The sequence below is a fragment of the Lissotriton helveticus genome, chromosome 4_1, assembly GCF_964261635.1.
Source record: "Lissotriton helveticus chromosome 4_1, aLisHel1.1, whole genome shotgun sequence".
Lineage (NCBI taxonomy): Eukaryota > Metazoa > Chordata > Amphibia > Caudata > Salamandridae > Lissotriton > Lissotriton helveticus.
The window spans coordinates 14,615,792-14,638,515 of record NC_136063.1 but is presented as its reverse complement, the minus strand read 5'-3'; positions in this window follow the sequence as shown (position 1 = coordinate 14,638,515).

Below are 22,724 nucleotides of genomic sequence, written 5' to 3'. Positions count from 1 at the left end.
TGGTAAGTATTGGATAGTGTAAGGGTAAAAATTACTATTCTAACTCCAGGGGGGTGCAACAGTTGGGTAAGTGTTGGATAGTGTAAGGGTACTAAGCGTTGTAATGTTATGCATTGTAATGGTATGCGTTGTAATGACATGCGTTGTAGTGGTATGCATTGTAGTAACATGCGTTGTAATGGTTGCGTTGTAATGGCATGCGATGTAATGGATGTTGCGTTGTAAAAGTTTTGTTGTAATGGTAGTGAATTGTAAAAGTTGCGTTGTAAAGGTTGTTTCCCACCAGCCCGCAAGTATACGGCAATAAGAAATCAAAGAAATCGGCAAAGGCGGGCGACGCGCATCAGCAGAAAATGGCGCACACGCCCGCTAGAACCGCGCTGAGGAGACGGCAAACAGTGCCGATCCCTACCACAGCGCAACACACAGCAACAACTAAAATTCCAAGTCCAACTCCAATACAATATTACAAATGCAATACTCAGAAGATTACCCTCAGTAAAATATAGAAAATCATCATTATTAACAAGTGAATAAAAAGAGGTGACTTTTTCTTGGCTGCAAGCAGCGAAGAAAGAGGAAGCATGGACGTAGACAGAGGACTATCAGCACCCTGAGGTCTCCTGATTGGTGCACTGGATGGGACACTCTATATGTGGACACTCTATTGTTTTTTGATGGGTATTTCCTTTGGTTCATGGGAATAGTAGTTGTTTTACTTTATCTGATAATATTTACGAAAATAAAAAATGTTAAACAAAAAGTACATAGTTATGCCAACTTTTTTTTTCTCTGCAGTAGGGTATTTTTAGGAGAGATTTTAAATCTGGCTTAGATAGAACTGCTCCTAAAATCTTTTGGTATAAACGATCAATTGTGTTTTCATTGTTTAAGTTTGCGACACAGATTCAGAGTTTCTTCCTGCCTGCCATGAAGGTAAAAGACACTAAGGGGCAAATTTATGAAGGCCTTGCGCCGCCGGTGTGTCATTTTTAACATGGGAAAAAGTGACGCACCGGTGGTGGAAGGCCTTCATAAATCTGCCCTTAAGGACGTATGTGGTTTTTATGAAGGGGGATGGTGTGACTGTGTGTTATTGGGAATAAACTATCCTGTGCTGCACATTATAAGGATATTGCAAGTCAACTCTGGCTACCATGACCTTTTGACCCCTCTTTGACTTGCAATGTCATTAAAATATATGACAGGGGGCACTTTATCCCACATTCAACTCATACATGTATTTCTCACATACCCCCATCCAGCACCCACCAAGCACTGGGTCCCATAACATACACTGTGGGTGTTTGCAAAACATTTCCAACAGAACATGACAACAAAAACAACAGCCTTCAACCAAAAACCGTGTGCAGTGTAGCCTGCTAAACACCTGGTAAATACACCAGAGACCCACATAGGAGAGGAACACATGTTACTATAGAAATGCTACAGTACCCATTGCTAATATTTGCAAATAAGTGTGTGACCTGATCTAAGTGCATCCTTCCACAGTGAGGTAAGCTGCAGTGCGGCAGGCCCTCTGTGCATCAAACTACTGGAGAAAAATAGTCTTTTAACTTAGAGAACTTCTCCTAAAAAACATCTCTTCAGCAACAAGAGGGCAGGCACCAAGTACTTGCACATTGTTCATGTGTGTGCGTGACATCAGGGCGTGACCTTTAAAACAAACTGAAAGTGAAACCACCTCTGCCCAGTGTTAGCCATTCCAAGCAGCAGTACAAAGCATAGCACATCAAAGCCAGGCTGTGAGAAGCGCCTCAGAGCACAGAGACCGCACAGGGACACCCCAGGCGCTGTGCATGGTCTTTTCATACGAGGGCGGCTGCGATGCATGAGCTGCCAACAATGTCCCAGCACCGGCCCAGCCGGATCCCCAACCTAAGCCCCGCCCAGGAGGCCCCGCCCAGAATCACACGTCAATCACGAGCAGACACGAGACGTTCCCTGACTGCAGAGCTGAGAGCAAACCGAGGGCAGATTTAGCAAGAGTTTGCACTGCCATAAAGTGGGGCAAACTTGTGAAATGTGATTTAAAAGGTACTGTTTTTTTTCTTCGGATCTAGCACTTTGATCTGCTTTGCATCAAGGGAGTGTAAGATTGTTGCAAGTTTTATGTTTCAGCAGAAGCACCCAAGGGTTCTGCTACAATAACAGATCCACAAACAGATCGGTGCAAATCTTTATCTACGAATCTTAGTAGATAGGACTTTGCTACAGAACCGAGGGATGGTTGAATGGGAATGCCAATGTACCGCTCAGGAAACGCCATTTTAACACAAAATAATGCATAGCATGACATTGGGCAACTCCCCAAAGCAAAACCTGGCCTGCACTCTATAGTAAAATAACCCAGTACTTTGTGACAGCTTCTGTCACATGAATGACGCAAACTCACAGCAGAATGTTTGCAATCTGGACCTTCATCTCTGCTGCACTGTACTGTGCAATGTGCAGAGTGACCCACACTTACCCTGGCAGAGGGTTTTGTACTGATAGGACCTACACCCAGGACACAACCTGCACTACATATCAGGAACATGGTGCCAATGTCAGAGAAGCTTTGTGTGCACCAGCACAGGGAGTGGAAGGAGCAGTCAGCACTCTTTTATGTAGTTTTGTACTCATTTCTACCCACGGTGCCAAGTAATATTTAACTTTCATGAAAGAAGGCAGTAGGAATGAAAATACAACTCCCCAGTGTCAGAGCAGCAGATATACCTAAGTTAGGGCAATGCATCTTGACAATGGCCCAGTGCCAATAATGCCACCTGCTCTCAGTACTCAATGTGCAGCGGAGATCACTGCATCTACAAAGTCCAGCTGATCTCATGTGAATATGATATGATGTACATCCTTTCCCCTGAAGGAACAGGGCAACATATCAGTGCAAGAACATAGCCAGCACAATTGAATACGTTCAGCCATATCCTGAATGACATTAAGGTTGGTGGCCGTTCCCATTTTAGAAACTTTGCAAATAAGTTGCCATGTTGTGCAATGAAATGAAATTAAATGAATTTGTACTTGTAAAGCGCACTGCTGCCCCAGCAAAGGGGCGTCCTGGCACTGTACTCATACCGCTGTGGAACCCATCCTGGCTCTCCCTGTGAGACGTCCACTCCTGGGCGCCCCCAAGGTGGAGGCCAGGCATCCTAGCGCTGTTGGGGCCGTTGTGGAGATTAAGCAAGCTATTGCCCAGAGTTGCAGAGTGGGACCCATGATTAGAATAGGCACCGAGGCGAGAATGATCAGGTCCACGGACATTGAGCCCAAGACCCGCCGAGGCGGGAATTGAACCCTGGTCCCGGCCAGACCTCTGTATCAGGGTCTGCCACTCTAACCATTGAGCCACACTTCTCCACAATGTACACCTCGACTGTCATGGACTGTGATAAAAAATGTTCACATGTTACTAAAGGTTCTGTAGGGCACTCAAATAATCAGTAAAGCAAGGATGCCTTATGTAAGAAATTAAATTACAGATTGAGGGGTGGGTAAAATCCTAATCAAGCAGCAGCAACAGTCCTTGTCGAGGTAAAGCCAGAAGAAACCCCCAAATTAACTTGTGCTTAATCCTGCAGTAGCCAGGCAGAAAATCAGTCCGGCTTAATTTAGAGGCAATGTTTAAAATATGTATGTAGCACTTCATACAGCAGTAAAGTGAAACACAAAACAAGAAGGGGAGAGGATGTGGACTAACGGCTAGAGTGGTAAATCTCAAATCTGGGAACACAGTATCGAGTCCCGGCAGGGACACTCAACATCTTGTGATTCTGGGCAAATCACTTCATCTCCCGTGCCTAACAAAAGTGAATGTGTCCTTGTGTAACGCAACTGGTGCTCATGTAAAGCGCTCTGACACCTGATACCTTCGGGTCAAGTTCACACTATATAAAAATCCAAGAAAAAATATAGAATACAATTTAATAAATAATTTAAAATCAAAAAACTAAAATCTAATCATTAGAACCAGAGATATTGAATTTCAAAGATTTGATTGAAAACTGCACCAAAAAGCACAAATAAATGTGGTAATCTGGATGTGCTGAACCAGGACAAATTTACAATTTCAGGCCAATCACAATGGAATGGTGACCAGCTACAGGGACGACGTTAGGCCTGCTTAACAGAGTACCGTATATACTGGTTGCTGAATGATTCAAAGTCCCACATCGAGGATGCATGGCGCCGCACAGGTGAAGTGTGGGCCTGCATAAGAGATGCGTTGAGCAGCATCAGTTCCGATGGGCTGCGAGAAGGTGATTCGAGTTACTGTGAAGGAATGCATCATATAATGGTGGTTCTGGGCAGCTGTGGTGGTGATGCAATGTTTTTTATGAAGATGCACCCTGCAGTGTGGGTCCGAGGAGCTGTAGAGGCAATGGAATGTCATGTATGGAGGTGCCTCACACAGCAGCAGTTATGAGGGACTGCAAGCTACAATGTGTAGGCCTGCATCTCACATTAGCAATTCTGAAGAGAAGCAGGTCTGTAATTTGAAGTTCTGCATTGGGGATAAGCCGGGCAGTGGTTCCAATTGCGGAGTGTGGCAAGGCGGCTCTTTTTCCTGCATCAGTTCTGCTTGGACCACAGATGGGCTGCATGAGCACTATGAGGCCCACTACCAAGGGCCAAGGACTGGGGCGGCACCACTTGGGGGGTAAGACTCACAGCAGGCAGAATCCAGGTGCTGGGTGCAAGGTGATTGTAGCCTGTTCTGTCCCTGAGGCTCTGATCAGGTGGCCAGACAGCTAGCCCTTGGAGGCACTATTGAGGTCCTGTGTTCAAGATGGAGGTAAAATTCTTCTTGCTTAGGCAGGAGGGCAGCATGGCAGCAGAGAAGGGCAGCAGAGTGCCAGTCCTTCTTGCAGCAGAGAAGCACAACTCTCCTTCTTCTGAGTCTTCCGCAGGTCCAGCTGTGTACTGAAGAGTTGGGTCCGACGGTCCAATATAAATACCAGGACCCTACTTTGAAGTAGGGGAGGTTTATGGAGGCCTCCACCCTCCCTGAGGTGTCAGGCATTGCTTTCCCCCTGTCCTGGATCACAGTATGTCTGGGGACACATACGTATATCGATAAACCCTTTATGAGTGTGCTCAAGCAGGGCCTTCGTGATATAAAAGTGGTGTAGGTGAAATCCCCCCATCCTGCTAGTGATGGCCCATCCTGACAGACCTAAGCTCCCTTTTGCACTTTGGAAGGAATACATGCAGACACACTGATAGTTACACCAACTCATGTGACCCAGGATACAGGCACCAAATAGTAGGTTCAAGAAAATTAAAACTTTCTAATAATGACATTTTCAGATTTGTAAAAATCTGACTTTACCATTAAAGTTGGTTTTAAATTACAATTCTTTAGACAGCATGTACAATTTGACTAGGTCACAGGTCAGAATTTGCAACATTGAGCAGGCACTAGATTTGGGAATAATGGACCAGTTGCCTTCCAAGAGGAGAAGTGGTACGGTTAAGGCAGTGCCTTCCCCCCGCCTCAGAATGAGGATCAGCCTTCTGAGGAAGCTGACTGTGAGACCCACGAAGAAACTGTCCTAGAAGAGCTTAAGCCTGATCAGGTTGAGTTTCTTGGGACAGGGGGACCTTCAAGGGCAGATCTGAGGCAGGCGCAGTTGGACTGCCCTTCTCTTGAACCCCTCAGACAGCAAGTTGCTGCTGAAGCTGTAGGGAATGCTAGTGGAACCCATAAGGTTTACTGGGAAGAAGGGCTCCTGTATTCACAGGCTAGAGACCCCAAGCCTGGTGCTTCCAGGAGGTTGGTCATACCTTTGGCATTCAGGGGCTTCCTTTTGACACTAGCCCATGATATTGCCTTAGCAGGAAATCTAGGCCAGAACAAGACTTGGGACAGGCTTGTCCCTCCCTTTCACTGGCCCCACATGTCTGAAGACACAAAGGAGGTTTGTCGCTCCTGTGTCACCTGCCAAGACAGTGGCAAATCAGGTGACACCACAAAGGCCCCCCTTATATCACTACCTGTGGGGGGGTCCCCTTGAAAGAGTTGGTATTGACATTGTTGGACCAATGGATCCCCAAACAGCATCTGGGCACAGGTTTATTCTGGTGGTAGTGGATCATACCACTAGATACCCAGAGGCTATCCCCCTTAGGCCCACTACAGCACCTGTGGTGGCAAGAGCCCTGTTGGGAGTGTTCTTGTTAGACGGGGACCCTGAGGGTCGGCCGGGTACTGAGGGAGAGATCCCCGAGGGGGACCGTCTCCGGTGATGGTACAGACAAGTTACCTCCCTCCCCACAAACAGGCACCACACCAAGTCGAGTTCAATGCTTTATATAAGGTTCTTAAGGCAAGGATATCAGCGATACAGGATATCTCGGACCCGGGGGTCCTCTCACTTCTAGTCTCTGTAGGGAAAGGGGGTAGCGGGACAGTCTTGGTACCGGATCGGTACAGGTAGTGGTAAGGGGCGAGCTCACAATCCTCGAGCTGGAGGGTCTGTGGATCGGGCCGCGGCAGCGCCAGCAGGCCAAGATGGTAGTCTCACAAGGCAGAGGGCCGCGGCAGCGCCAGCAGGCCAAGTCGATGGTTTCACGAGGCAGAGGGCCGCGGCAGCGCCAGCAGGCCAAGATGGTAGTCTCACAAGGCAGAGGGCCGCGGCAGCGCCAGCAGGCCAAGTCGATGGTTTCACGAGGCAGAGGGCCGCGGCAGCGCCAGCAGGCCAAGATGGTTTCACTAGGCAGAGGGCCGCGGCAGCGCCAGCAGGCCAAGACGATGGTTTCACGAGGCAGAGGGCCGCGGCAGCGCCAGCAGGCCAGTCACGGATGAGTTCTTCTCGGGTCTCTCGACTCCAGGATACAACTGCCTTCCTGGTCTGGCACTGCCCCAGTTATAGGTCTGGTCCCCTTTGATGTCCGGACCCTCGCGCCTGGGGGCCGGGAGGTCCGGGATGAGGGAGTCCAGACACCCAGCAGGGGGGTGGAGCCAGCGCCCAGGGCGGCCGGGGGTGATCGACACCTGGCGGAGGGGAGCCGTTGACGATTCCTTTTCCCATTGATTTGCCAAGTGGTCACTCTGCCTCCTGGGGGGAGGTTGGTGCCCCGATGTCGGGGCCGGCCGGGCCCAGGGTTAGGGTCGAGTTGAGGCCACGCGGCCTCGTGCTGCAGTGCCCCAAGATGGCGGCCGGTTCGATGTCGTGGTGTGGATGGTGACCCGGGCCAGCTGGGTCCGGGGCTGGTGTCTTGTAGTGGAGGGATTGCAGGGTACTTCGGGTGGTCGTTTAGGGACTCTGGCTGGGGATGCAGGGAGAGCCAGGGTCCAGGTCCTACTGCGGGGAGGGGGGGCAGCCCGACCATGCGGCCTGTCCAACATGCGTCCCCCCCAGCTGAAGGCGGGGAGAGTCAGCCATCTTCCTGGGGACTCTCCTCGCTGAGGCGGAAAAAGCGTGACAGGCCGTCGGCGTTGGCGTGGTCCTGGCCTGGACGATGTTCCACCGTGAAGTCCATCCCCTGCAGGGAGATGGACCAGCGCAACAGCTTCGGGTTTTCCCCCCGCATTTGCATCAGCCATTGCAGGGGTCGGTGGTCTGTTTGCACCCGGAAGTGGGTGCCGAAGAGGTATGGCCGGAGCTTCTTGAGTGCCCAGACTACGGCGAAGGCCTCTCTCTCAATGGTGCTCCAGCGCTGTTCTCGGGGCAAGAGGCGTCTGCTGATGAAGACCACCGGATGGTCGACCCCTTCGGCGTTGAGTTGGGAGAGGACGGCCCCCACACCATGATCGGAGGCGTCCGTCTGCACAATGAATTCCCGGCTGTAGTCGGGAGCCTGGAGCACGGGGGCCGTGCACATGGCGGTCTTTAGTTTCTCGAAGGCCGATTGGCAGTCCAGGGTCCAGTTGACGGTTTTGGGGCCCTTTTTGGAGGTGAGCTCTGTGAGGGGCCCCACGATGCTGCCATAGTCCTTCACGAACCGCCGGTAGTATCCGGTGAGCCCCAGGAAGGCCCGGACCTCCGTTTGGGTCGTAGGGGGTTGCCAGGCCTGGATGGCAGCAATCTTGAGTTGGAGAGGAGCCACTAGCCCGCTTCCCACTTGGTGTCCCAGGTAGGTCACGGACCCTTGGCCAACCTGGCACTTGCTGGCCTTGATGGTGAGCCCGGCTTGCTGGAGGGCGTGTAGAACCTCCCGCAGGTGGCGGAGGTGGTCGGTCCACTGGTGGCTGTACACAGCAATGTCGTCCAGGTAGGCGGCGCTGAAGTCTTCCAGGCCCGCCAGTACCTGGTTTACCAGCCGTTGGAACGTGGCCGGGGCGTTTTTCATGCCGAAGGGCATGACTTTAAAGTGGTAGTGCCCGTCTGGGGTAGAGAAGGCGGATCGTTCTTGGGCCCGAGGGGTGAGGCCGATCTGCCAGTAGCCCGCTGTTAGGTCGAAGATGCTCAGGTAGCGGGCGGCCCCCATCCGGTCAATTAGCTCGTCGGCCCGGGGGATGGGATGAGCGTCGGTCCTGGTAACTGCATTCAGCCCCCGATAGTCCACGCAGAACCGGAGCTCCGGGGCAACGCCCGGGGCGGCCGCCTTGGGAACCAGGACGACTGGGCTTGCCATGGGGCTGTCTAAGGGTTCGATCACTCCCAGGGTCAGCATTTTGGACACCTCGGTCTGGATGCAGGCTCGTACCCGGTCTGGTACGCGGTATGCCCGGTGTCGGATAGGAGGGCTGTCCCCGGTGTCCACATCGTGGAGGCACCAGGGGGTGACTCCGGGGGTGAGGGAGAACAGGGAGGCGAACCGCCTCAGGAGCGTTTGGCAGTCTTGGCGTTGCTCCGGGGACAGGGCCTCGGAGAGCTGGACCCCTTCCACTGAGCCATCCTGCTCGAAGGCCCTCAGTAAGTCCGGAAGGGGTTCGGAGTCTTCTTCTGTCCCATTATCGGTAGCCATCAGGAGGCTGAGCTCGGATCGCACAAAATGGGGTTTTAGCCTGTTGGCATGGAGGACCCGTAGGGGGTTCCGGGCAGTCTCCATGTCGATTAAATAGGTGACGGGCCCTTTGCGTTCGATTACCTTGAAGGGCCCGGACCATCGGTCTTGGAGTGCACAGGGTTCAACCGGGGACATCACCCAGACCTGTTGTCCCGGTTCGAACTCAATGGAGGACGCGTGCTGATCGTACCACCTCTTCATGTCCTCCTGACTGGCCTCGAGATTGGCTTTGGCGGTGTCTCGGAACTGCCGGGTCTGGTTGCGGAGAGCCAGGAGGTACCTGTAGATGTCCGGGGGAGTTTTCTGGGGAGGCTGCTCCCAACCTTCCTTGACTAGGCTGAGGGGGCCCCGGACGGGGTGCCCGTACAGGAGTTCAAATGGGCTGAAGCCGAGGGACTTCTGCGGGACCTCCCGATAGGCAAACAGGAGGCAGGGAAGTAGCACGTCCCACTGGCGTCGAAGGGGTTCTTCTAGGCCCATAATCATCCCCTTGAGGGTGCGGTTGAACCTCTCGACCAGTCCGTTTCCTTGCGGGTGATAGGGGGTCGTGAATTTGTAGGTGACCCCGCATTGTTGCCAAAGAGACTTCATATATCTGGAGATAAAGTTCGTGCCCCTGTCACTGACGACCTCCCGGGGGAACCCCACCCGGGAGAAGATCCCCATCAGGGCCCGGCCCACCACGGGGGCCGTCACCGTCCGAAGGGGGATGGCCTCGGGATAGCGAGTGGCGTGGTCTACGAGGACCAGGATGAACCGGTGTCCTTGGGCTGTTCGAGGGTCGAGGGGCCCCACAATGTCTATTCCCACTCGTTCAAACGGGGTGGTGACGACAGGAAAGGGTTGCAATGGTGCTTTGATTTTTCGGCCACTTTTTCCGCTGGCCTGGCAGGTGGGGCAGGCCTTGCAGTGGTTGGTGACATCCTTTCGCATGTGGGGCCAGAAAAAATGGGTCACCAGGCGGTCGTAGGTTTTATCCTGCCCCAGGTGTCCGGCAAGGGGGACATCGTGGGCTAAGTTCAGGAGGAAGTCTCGGAAGCGAAGGGGCACCACCAGCACCCGACTGGCCCCTAGTTCCGCCACTTTCTGCTCGCTGTAGAGCAGGTCTTGGTCCCAGTAGATCCAGTGGGCCCCCGAGGTATCCCCGGTGCTCTGGGCCAGGGCTTGCTGCCGGAGTCCTTCGAGAGAGGGACAGGTTTTCTGTTCGGCCCGGAATTGTTCCTGCGTGGGGCCTCCCTCCTGCCGCCATTGTGCCAGGTCAGGGACGTCCCGAAGCTGGTCGGATCCTTCTTCGGTTTGGGTCAATGGACTGGCTCCTGGGGCGGCCTCCTCTGGGATGAGCGCGGGAGGAGGTTCTGGCCACTCGGGCTCTTCTGGGCTGGGGACCGCGCGGGCGGTCATGGACCGGGTCGTGACGCAGACCCATTCGGGGAGGCCAAGCATCCCCAGGTGCTCCCTCCGTTCGACAGCTGCCCATGGAGAGCTTTCAAGGTCGTTTCCTAGGAGGCAGTCCACGGGGGCATCATCGCGGACAGTTACTTTTAACATCCCTGTTACTCCTCCCCACTCGAAGGGCACGCAGGCCATGTGGCATAGGCTTTCGGAGTTGTCGGCTGATCGGACAGGGCAAAGAATGTTCGGCAAGATTTGGTCGGGAGTGACGAGGTGGCGTCGGACCGCCGTTACACTGGCCCCGGTGTCGCGGAGGGCTTCCGCCCGGCGGCCATTAATGTTGACCCATTGACCGTACTTCTGGGTGTTGGCGGGAAGGGGGGCCCGCGGAATCATGTCTCTCTCCCCTAAGCAGACCAGTGCCATGGCGGCGGGCGCCCATTCAGAGGGATCGGTCTCGTACTCTTCTTGGTCTTCCGGGATTAGTTCTTCCCCTAGGGCCGCCGCTGCAACTTGGCGGGGGGTAGTGTTCGGATTCTTTGGGCAGTTGGGATCACTGGCGTAGTGGCCGGGTCGCTGGCACCTGTGGCACGTAATGTTGGCCCGGAAACCGGCCCGGACGGCAGGGCTTCCTCGGCCAACCGGGGTCGAGGGGTTTCTGGGGGGTGACGAGGGGCCGGGGTCTCTCCCCCGACCCTGACTCCCTCCTCCCCCTCGGGGGCGATACGGTCTGGATAATTCGCTGGGTGCGTTCCGGCCAACTCGGGTGCTTTCCCACCGGTCGGCTTCGACGGCGAGTTGTCGAGGGTCGGTTAGCTTACTGTCCAGGAGGTGTTGCCGGAGCTCCACGAAGCAGTTGTTCGACAGGTGTTCCCATACGATAAGGTCAAAGAGTTGTTCGTAGGTGGTTACTTTGTTGCCCTTGATCCACCCCTCGAAGGCTCGGCTAAAAAAGTTCACGTACTCCACCCAAGTTGTACCCGGAATCCGTTTGCAGTCGCGGAACCGTTGGCGGTACATCTCAGGTGTGAGCCCGTATCGAGTGAGGAGGGCGGCCTTCATGTGGTCGTAGGAGGTCATCAGCTGGTCCGGGAGTTGCAGCAGGGCGTCCCGCCCTTCGTTGACAAACCTCCCCCATAATCCGGCTCCCCAATCGCTTCGGGGAATCCGGTGGGAGGTCATTGCCACCTCATAGGCTTTAAACCACTGCTGTATATCATCGTTCTTGTGGTATTCCCGGATGACATCTTTGGGGATGTGAACCTTGGGTTCGGTCGAGGCAGACGGGGTCGGTCGTTCGGGGAGCCCGAGGTCTTTATTCTGTTTCTGGATCTCCAGTGCTTTGAGATCGCGCTCATGTTCGTACTCTAGTTTCTTTTCCTCTAGCTCTCTCTGTCTTTGCTTGTCTTCTCGCTCTTCCTTGAGCCGTAAGTGTTCCAGGGTTATTTTTTGTTCGGCCAGCTTGAGTTCTCCATCCAAGCGAAGTCGGGCTAGTTCTAATTCGTGGAGTCTGGTTTTTTCTCTTTCTCGGATCTCTTCCAGGGAGAGACCCGCTCTTTCTTTAGTTGGTGCGGGGCTCGTTTCGGTCGTTTGTGTTCGGGGTACGGCCGTACCCGTTTCCGCCCAGGCTTCTAGGGCTCGTTTGAAGTCTTCCTTCGTACTCAGACCCGTGGTTGGGAGACCAAGTTCCATGCAATATTGCTTCAGTTCTCGGTGGTTGTAGTCTTCCAATTTTTCCATCTGGAATTTCTCCGTTGTTCCGCTCTCTGTTGTCATGGTGGTCGTGTGTCGTGGGTCGGGTGACTTTCTGTACGATTATGCGTAGGTTCGGATCCCGTCGCTGGCCACCAATGTTAGACGGGGACCCTGAGGGTCGGCCGGGTACTGAGGGAGAGATCCCCGAGGGGGACCGTCTCCGGTGATCGTACAGACAAGTTACCTCCCTCCCCACAAACAGGCACCACACCAAGTCGAGTTCAATGCTTTATATAAGGTTCTTAAGGCAAGGATATCAGCGATACAGGATATCTCGGACCCGGGGGTCCTCTCACTTCTAGTCTCTGTAGGGAAAGGGGGTAGCGGGACAGTCTTGGTACCGGATCGGTACAGGTAGTGGTAAGGGGCGAGCTCACAATCCTCGAGCTGGAGGGTCTGTGGATCGGGCCGCGGCAGCGCCAGCAGGCCAAGATGGTAGTCTCACAAGGCAGAGGGCCGCGGCAGCGCCAGCAGGCCAAGTCGATGGTTTCACGAGGCAGAGGGCCGCGGCAGCGCCAGCAGGCCAAGATGGTAGTCTCACAAGGCAGAGGGCCGCGGCAGCGCCAGCAGGCCAAGTGGATGGTTTCACGAGGCAGAGGGCCGCGGCAGCGCCAGCAGGCCAAGATGGTTTCACTAGGCAGAGGGCCGCGGCAGCGCCAGCAGGCCAAGACGATGGTTTCACGAGGCAGAGGGCCGCGGCAGCGCCAGCAGGCCAGTCACGGATGAGTTCTTCTCGGGTCTCTCGACTCCAGGATACAACTGCCTTCCTGGTCTGGCACTGCCCCAGTTATAGGTCTGGTCCCCTTTGATGTCCGGACCCTCGCGCCTGGGGGCCGGGAGGTCCGGGATGAGGGAGTCCAGACACCCAGCAGGGGGGTGGAGCCAGCGCCCAGCAGGGGGGTGGAGCCAGCGCCCAGGGCGGCCGGGGGTGATCGACACCTGGCGGAGGGGAGCCGTTGACGATTCCTTCTCCCATTGATTTGCCAAGTGGTCACTCTGCCTCCTGGGGGGAGGTTGGTGCCCCGATGTCGGGGCCTACCGGGCCCAGGGTTAGGGTCGAGTTGAGGCCACGCGGCCTCGTGCTGCAGTGCCCCAAGATGGCGGCCGGTTCGATGTCGTGGTGTGGATGGTGACCCGGGCCAGCTGGGTCCGGGGCTGGTGTCTTGTAGTGGAGGGATTGCAGGGTACTTCGGGTGGTCGTTTAGGGACTCTGGCTGGGGATGCAGGGAGAGCCAGGGTCCAGGTCCTACTGCGGGGAGGGGGGGCAGCCCGACCATGCGGCCTGTCCAACAGTTCTCAAGAGTGGGTTTCCCTAAGGAGGTAATCTCAGACAGAGGTGCAAACTTTATGTCTAGTTATCTGACTGCAATGTGGAAGGAGTGTTTAGTGAACTACAAGTTCACCATACCCTAACACCCAAAATGCAACGGTCTAGTTGAGAGATTCAACAAAGACTTTAAAGGGTATGATCAAGGGTTTCCCTGAAAATCTCAGGTGGAGATGGGACATCCTGCTGCCCTGCCTTTAATTTACATACAGAAAGGTCCCACAAAAGGGGGTTGGCTACAGCCCTTTTGAACTTTTGTTTGGGCATCCTGCAAGAGGACCCCTTTGTCTGGTAAAGGAAGGATGGGAGTTACTTCTCAAACTTCCCAAGCAAGACATTGTGGACTATGTACTTGGTCTCTGCATCCGGATGGCTGAGTACATGAAAAAGGCATCCAAAAACCTTGTGGCCAGTCAGGAATTGCAAAAGGCCTGGCATGACCAAAAGGCTGTACTGACTGTTTACCAGCCAGGACAGGAAGTGTGGGTGTTGGAGACAGTGACCCCAGCAGCTCTCCAAGACAAGTGGAGTGGACCCCACACTATTGTTGAACAGAAGGGAGATGTCACCTACTTGGTTGACCTCGGAAATCCCAGGAGCCCCCTTAGGGTGCTTCATGTCACCAGACTGAAACCATATGTTGACAGGGCAGACATGGGCTTGCTCATGGCTACTGATGAAGGACAGGAGGAAGAGAGAGACCCTCCACCAGACCTGCTCTCTTAGAACCCTTGTGATGTGTCAGGAGCGACCCTGGACCCTGTCATCAGGTAGGTTGCCACCACACGGTCCTCCTGTGCCGCTGTCCCACTGCCACTACCCGCTGTGATCTGACCGCCTCTCCCCACCGAGGTTGGCCTTGCATTGCCTTTGCTTGTTTATTTCTGGTGTTTCCGTGACTCTGATTCCTCCTTTTACTTGTTGCCACTTTTAGTTTTACTTTGTTTTACTATTGTTGTTGTTTTTTACTTTTTGCCCTCTCCCCACCTGCCCCCTTTTGCCTCCCTTGCACCCTGCCCCCCTGGTATCCCATTGGCCGCCCCATTCCCCCCTCCCAGCTACTCCTCCCTCCCTCAGCCTCTCATATGGAGGCCACACGGTGGTGAAGGGAGCAACCCTTGACCCTGTCACCAGGTAGGTCACCCTGCAGCCACCACATAGTCCTCCTGTGCCGCAGTCCCGCTGCCGCTACCCGCTGTGATCTGACCGCCTCTCCTCACCGAGGTCCGTCTTGCATTGCCTGTGCTTGTTTATTTCTGGGGTTTCCGTGACTCTGATTCCACCATTTACTCGTTGCCACTTTTGGTTTTACTTTGTTTTACTGTTGTTGTCATTTTTTACTTTGTGCCCTTTGTGCCCTCTCCCCCCCTGCCCCCTTTTGCCTTCTGTGTCACCCACCCACTCCCTCGTTCTTCCTGCCGCTGTGTCCCTTCCGGCCCTACCCCCCTGGTATCCCATTGGCCTCCCCACTCCCGCCTCCCAGCTGCTCCTCCCTCCCTCAGACCTTCATATGGAGGCCGCGCAGTGGTGAAGGGAGAGCCCCTTGACCCTGTCACCAGGTAGGTCACCCCTCCAGCCGCCACACAGTCCTCCTGTGCCGCTGTTCCTCTGTCGCTACCCGCTGTGATCTGACCGCCTCTCCCCACCGAGGTCGGCCTTGCATTGCCTATGCTTGTTTATTTCTGGAGTTTCCGTGACTCTGATTCCGCCTTTTACTTGTTGCCACTTTTGGTTTTACTTTGTTTTACTGTTGTTGTCGTTTTTCACTTCGTGCCGTTTGTGCCCTCTCCCCCTGCCCCCTTTCGTTTTGTGTGTCCCCCACCTGCTCCCTCGGACTTCCCACCTCTGCGTCCCTTGTGGCCCGGCCCCACTGGTATCCCATTGGCTGCACCACTCCCGACTCCCAGCTGCTCCGCCCTCCCTCAGCCCCTCATATGGAGGCCGCGTGGTGGTGAAGGGAGCAACCCTTGACCCTATCACCAGGTAGGTCACCCCCCCAGCTGCCACTCAGTCCTCCTGTGCCGCTGTCCCGCTGCCGCTACCCGCTGTGATCTGACCGCCTCACCCCACCAAGGTCGGCCTTGCATTGCCTGTGCTTGTTTATTTCTGGTGTTTCAGTGACTCTAATTCCGCCTTTTACATGTTGCCACTTTTGGCTTTACTTTGTTTTACTGTTGTTGTAGTTTTTCACTTTGTGCCCTCTCCGCCCTGCCCCCTTTTGCCTTCTGTGTCACCCACCCGCTCCCTCGTGCTTCCTGCCACTGCGTCCCTTGCGGCCCTGCCCCCTGGTAACCCATTGGCCGCCCTACTCCCACCTCCCAGCTGCTCCTCCCTCATCCAGCCCCTCATATGGAGGCCGCGCAGCGGCCGTGCCGCTGGCTCGCCAAAGGCGTACCAAAGGTAAGCCCATCTGCACCCATCTGCGTCTGGACTGCGCCCAGCGTCAGAACCCCTGGCCCCCGCCGAAGCCAGGAAACCTGACTGAGATACAACACCGCTGCCCTCAACGCACTCAACCCCGGACGACCACCTGCCTGCCATCGAGCCACCCCGAAGCGCACCTACGGACCCTTCCCCTGCCTAGGATGCAAATTCACCTGCATCCGAAACATCACCCCACCATACGGACCAGGCAACAACAACCACCTCAAGTGCATCCTGCTCAACACCCGCTCCATCCACAAGCACACGGTCGAACTATGGGACCTCCTCGACACAAAAGCGCCAGAAGTCACCTTCCTCATGGAAGCCTGGATGAATGCCTCCTCGGCCCCCGACATCGCCATTGCCATCCCGGACGGCTACAAGATCATCCGAAAGGACCGCGTCAACCAAACCGGAGGAGGAATCGCCATCATCCACAGGAGCACCATCAGTGTCTCGACCAACTCCGAAGACAACCTCACCACTGCCGAACACCTACACTTCCAGATCTGCACCGACCCCAAGACTACCCTCAGAGGAACCCTCATCTACAGACCCTCGGGCCCACGCACTCAATTCAGTGAAGCCATCACCGAACTCGTCAGTCCGCATGCCCTCGCCTCATCAGACTACATCCTCCTAGGGGACCTGAACTTCCATCTGGAGAACAACAACGACAACAACACCACCACCATGCTAGACAACCTCGCCAACCTTGGACTTAAGCAACTGGTGAACACCCCCACCCACTACGCCGGCCACACGCTCAACACCATCTTCACTGCCAGCGAACACGTTACCTTCAGCCACTCCACCGGACTACACTGGACCGACCATAGTTGCATCTATTTCACCTAAAAGAAGACCACATCCCACCACTACCCACAACAGATCCCCCGCAGATTCTGTAGCAAAGTCACCACAGACCAGCTAACCACATCACTGAGCCAGAACCCACAAATCAACACCAAGGACACCAGCGACGCAGCCCGCAACCTCACACAGTGGATCATCAACTGCGCCGACACCCTTTGCACCACTGAAGAACCCTCTAGGCAAAACCCGGAAACAAGAAAGCCACATTGTAACCAACGACCTCAAAGAATCGAAGAAATCATGCCAAACCCTCGAGAAAACCTGGCGCCACGAACAGATGACAGAAAACCTGACAGCCCTAAAAAACGCCACTAGCAAACACCACCAGCTGATCCGCACCACCAAAAAGACATCATTCAAAGAGCGGCTGGACAACAACATACACAACAGCAAGGAACTCTTCAGCATCGTTAAAGAGTTCTCCAACCGCAGCGCCAACAGAAACGACATAAAACTGTCACAAGACCTCTGCAAATCCCTCGCAACGTTCTTTCACCACAAGATCGCAGAGATACACAACAGCTTTGGCGCTCAGACTCAGACTCCGCCACCAACCAGAACCAATGCCCCCGACAACCACCCTCAGCAACTGGACTCCCATCAGCACTGAAGGCACCACCCACGTTATGAACACCATCCACTCCGGCTCTCCCTCCCACCCATGCCCTCACCACATCGTCAACAAAGCAGACTCCATCATCACACCCCATCTCCGGAAAATCATAAACAACTCCCTCATGTCCGCCACCTTCCCAGAGAGCTGGATGAATGCTGAGATCAACGCCATACTGAAGAAACCCACGACGGACCCTAAAGACCTCAAAAACTTCCGCCCCATCTCACTTCTTCCCTTCCCTGCTAAGTCATCAAGAAGACAGTCAATAAACATCTGACAGAGCTCCTCGAGACAAATGGCTCCCTCGACCCATCCCAGTCCGGATTTCGAGCCAACCACAGCACCGAGACCACCCTCATCGCAGCCACCGACGACATCAGGACCCTGCTTGACAACGGGGAAACAATCGCTCTCATCCTCCTAGACCTCTCAGCCGCCTTTGATACAGTCTGCCATCGCACCCTAATAACCCCCCTCCACAACGCTGGGATCCAAGGTAATGCCCTGGACTGGATCTCCTCGTTCCTCTCCAACATAACCCAGAGAGTACACCTCCCTCCCTTCCGCTCAGCTGCCACCGAGATAATCTGCGGCGTACCCCAAGGCTCTTCGCTCAGCCCAAACCTCTTCAATATCTTCATGAGCCCCCTCGCCGCCATCGCACGCAAACATAACCTCAACATCATCTCATACGCCGATGACACCCAGCTGATACCTCACCAAAGACCCAGCCACCGCCAAATCCAACCTCCAGGAAGGAATGAAAAACGTCACGGAATGGATGAAACTTAGCTGTTTCAAACTGAACTCATAGAAGACAGAGGTCCTCATCCTTGGACCATCCCCATCTGCCTGGGACGACTCCAGGTGGCCCACAGCACTGGGCACAGCGCCGACACCCACGAACCAGGCACGCAACCTGGGATTCATCCTGGACTCCTCCCTCACCATGACCAAACAAGTCAACGCCATCTCATCCTCATGCTTCAACACCCTGCGCATGCTCCGAAAGATCTTCCAGTGGATCCCTACCGAAACCAGAAAGACGGTCACCCAGGCCCTTGTCACCAGCCGACTGGACTACGGGAACGCCCTCTACGCAGGAACCACAGCCAAACTTCAGAAAAGGCTCCAGCGCATACAGAACGCATTCGCACGACTCGTCCTCAACATCCCTTGCCACAGCCACATATCTGCCCACCTGAGAGATCTGCACTGGCTTCCCGTCAGCCAAAGGATCACCTTCAGGATCCTCACCCACGCACACAAAGCGCTCCAAAACACGGGTCCCGAATACCTCAACAGCCGCCTCATGTTCCACACGCCAACCCGCTAGCTCCGCACCGCCAGCCTTGCCCTTGCCAGCGTACCACAGATTCGCAGAGCCACCACCTGAGGATGATCATTCTCCTACCTGGCTGCCAAGACGTGGAACTCCCTACCCACCCAGTTACGGCTGACCGAGGACCATCTCACCTTCAGGAAACACCTCAAGACCTTTCTTTTCGAGCAGTAGCAGCACCCCCTCCTCCCCTCAGCACCTTGAGACCCTCACAGGTGAGTAGTGTGCTCTATAAATGTATTGATTGATTGATTGAGTTGATGGAGTAGCCTTGGCAGGCAGCCTCACTGACCAGCAGTAGAGTGACTGCAGACAAGTTCTGCAGAATTTCAGACAAGTTTTCACTGACTCCAAGTCAGACTACCGGGTGCACCCAAATTAAATTTACTTATTACCTCATTTCTGAATTTTTATGCTTAATAAATCATAATTTCTTATCAATGCAAAGCGAGGAGTCCGTGGTGCTCAAATGAAGGAGGAGAAGACCAATAAATCGAGTTAAGGGGAGCGCTTCCAGCACCAAGCGGGCACAGGAGCAATCTCTCAAGTCCCTCTCCTGATGCACAGGAGTCTATTTTACTGGTGAGACCGAGATGGAAGGGGGACCAGCATTCTTTTTAGGTTTAGTATTTAACATCTTGTAGGACATGGTCATGTTCCCTTGCTTGTATTCTTCACTTTCTAGGACTGTACCGGTCGCCTGAGGATCTCCCTCCTTATTAGGGTAACTGGCAGTATTGAGTACCTTGTTTAAATCCCCCCAAGGCCACCCATTCTTGCATGAAATATTTCCTTCAGGGCAGGAGGTGGGGGTAGTATCGTCAGCTGTTATTAGGGCGAACCAGGCTTCACAAGTTCCATTTTAAGAGAATGGGAAAGGAAAAAGAGGCATCCCTCCCTTTTTCGGATGAGGTGGGATGCGGCCACATATCCAACAATTGGTGCTATTACTGGCCTGCTGAGTGTGGTGTAGCATCTGTATGAAGGTATTGTTTCGCAAGGCTAGTCTATGGGCTTGTTCATGAGGGGGTAGGTCGTGATAGGTGTGTTCCTGAGTGCTGTTGGGTGTATGAGAGGTGTGTTGTGTTGGAGGAAAAACAGTGTGGAGAATCCAACCAAGACACGTCATAACTGCCATGAGGAAAAATAATACTGTCAAACATATAATAGGACCATTATGTCTTTTTCTACAGTTCATTTTTTTCTTTCTCCCACATAGTAAGGTGTTAAAATCCATTCCCATGCTCCAACCGCTTCACCACTGGACCGACGCCCAATGGACTTAATTAGCCAGAGTCCGAATGGCAGACCTTAACTTTGATTTGTAATCCTGTTGTGGGGTTAGTTCCAAAGGCAATAAAGATTGTTCAGTCACAATGTCAGTGGGATTGGCAGGGCCATCAGCAACAGTGTCTTTTTGTCCAAAATGTTTCCGGCAGTGGCTTGCGTGGAGCCAGCCCTTCCTGCCCTCGACCTTCACTGCTGTCCGTATTGTTAGTAGTACGAGTCTTGGCTTCTTCCACCTGGGCTGGAGGGGACTGGTCCGGTCGAAGTTCCTCACGAGGACCCAGTCCCCGGGTCGGATGGCGTGTTCTTCCGGGTTGGTTTTGTCAGGGAAGGTGGCAGCAACCTGAGAACGACAAGATTGGAGTGCAGACATCAAGGAAGCCAGGCAGTCAGTCAGCATACTGTCAACATCAGTTATTCTTTTAGGCCTTGGCGTACCCCACATATTTGGTGGTCTGCCAAAGACCACTTCATATGGAGATAAGCCAGTTCTGGAATGGGCTCCCATACGCATGTAGAAGAGGGCAACCGGTAAGGCTACCATCCAGTCCACGCCTTTGTGAGTGCATATCTTGGCCAATTTTGTCTTCAAAGTTTGGTTGTGCCTTTCTACTAGACCTGCTGCCTGAGGATGTCTTACACAGTGAAACTTCCAAGTGTACCCTAACAGAAGAGACACTTACTTCATGAGTTCAGAGGAAAAAGGTTGGCCGTTATCTGAGTAGATGACACGGGGCAACCCATACCTCGAGAAAAACTCTCGAACTAATTGTTTAGCAGTTGTCGTTGCAGTGTAATCTGGGACGGGATAGGCTTCTGTCCATCTGGTCAGAGCACACAGTACAACTAGCACATACTTGTGACCTCTACATCTCTCCATCTGGATATAGTCCATCTGGAGAACTTCAAATGGATGGTCAGGGGGTTGGAATCCTCCCTGTTCCACCTTTGTGCCTTTTCCTGGGTTGAACTGATTACAAATCATGCACGTTTTAACTTTTTGTTTGGCTGCAGCTCTCAAATGTTTGTTGTGCCATATATTCTGTATGCTGTCTAACATTGCTTTTTCTCCCAGATGCGCTGGTCCATGTATGGTGTTTACCATAACCTGTACCATGGCATCCGGTAGAAACCATACTGCTCTTTCAGGTGTCATCCAGCCTTGATCTGTAAGGACCCCTCCTTTTTCCTTCCATTCTAGCAGTTCCTGTGGTGTGGCGTGACTTTGGACATCCTGGATGTCAGAAAAGGGGTCTCGTATTGTATATTGGCGGTGTGGTATACTTAATTCTGTGTTTGCTGCTAACTTGGCTGCACTGTCTGCAGAATCATTTCCTTTTGATATTTCATCTGTTACTTTTGTGTGCGCTTTACATTTTAGCACTGCGATTTTCTCTGGTAACTGATGGGCCTCTAAGAGGGCAGTGATGAGTGTAGCATGCTGTATTCTGGACCCATGTGATGTGAGAAATCCTCTCTCTCTCCACAATGTACCGAAGTTGTGTACAACTCCAAAGGCATATTGTGAATCAGTGTAGATGTTAACTGACTTTCCTTTTGCTAAGTGACATGCTCGTGTTAGGGCTATGAGTTCTGCTGCCTGTGCCGACAGTATCTCTATCTTGTGTGCTTCTAAAGTGTCTGTACCATTTGTGACGGCATAGGCTGCTGCTAATTCTCCTGTGGGGAGTCTCATACATGGACCATCAACAAAGAGTGTCATTTCTGCCTTAGCAAGGGGAGTATCTTGTAAATCTGGTCTTGGTTTGGTCACTAAATCAATTATGTCAATACAATCGTGAATTTCTTCAGTAGGAGAGGTCAGTGGCAACAGTGTTGCTGGGTTTAAAATGTTGCAGCGTCTAATCTCAATGTGTGGCTGAAAAAGTGTCATCTCATATCCGGTGAGTCTGGCTATTGTCAGATGCTGTGTTTGTGTTCTGTTTAACAGAAGTTCTACAGCGTGTGGGACCTGAACTATCAGATGATGTCCCAATACAATAGAATCGCTTTGTCTAATAGCTTGTGCAGTAGCTGCTACTGATTTTAGACATGCAGGCAATGCTTGTGCTACTGGATCTAATGTGCTTGAAAAATAACCACATGGTTTATGTTTGTCTGCTTGAAGTTGGGTCAGAACTGATAGGGCTGTACCTGAGTTTTCTGTTACAAATAATGTAAAATCTTTGGTGTAATTAGATGTTGCCAGCACTGGGGCTTGACACATAGCTTTTTTAAGAGACTGAAAGGCTTGCGTGTGTTCATCTGTCCAGGGTAATTGTGGAGTAGCGCCAGCTTCGAGTGTTGTCAGCTGCACTAACAGTTTGGAAATGAGTGCAAATTGTGGGATCCACTGTCTACAATATGAGGTGAGACCAACAAAGGCTCGAACTTGTTTCTGTGTTGTTGGTTGTGGTATTTGTTGTATGAGTTGGATGAGTTCCTGTGTAAGCTGCCTACCCTCCTTTGACAGCAAGTGCCCTAAGTATGCCACTTGCTGTAAACAAAATTGGAGCTTACCATGGGAAACTTTATGGCCATTTGCAGCTAGGAATTCTAGTACTAGTAGTGATGCTTCAGCACATGCTGCGTCAGATCTGGCCGTAATGAGGATATCATCAACATATTGTAGTATGGCTGTATCCGTGGGCATTTGAACAGTATCTAGTTGTCTTTTTAATGCTTGGCTATATACGCTTGGACTCTCTGTGAAACCTTGAGGAGCTCTT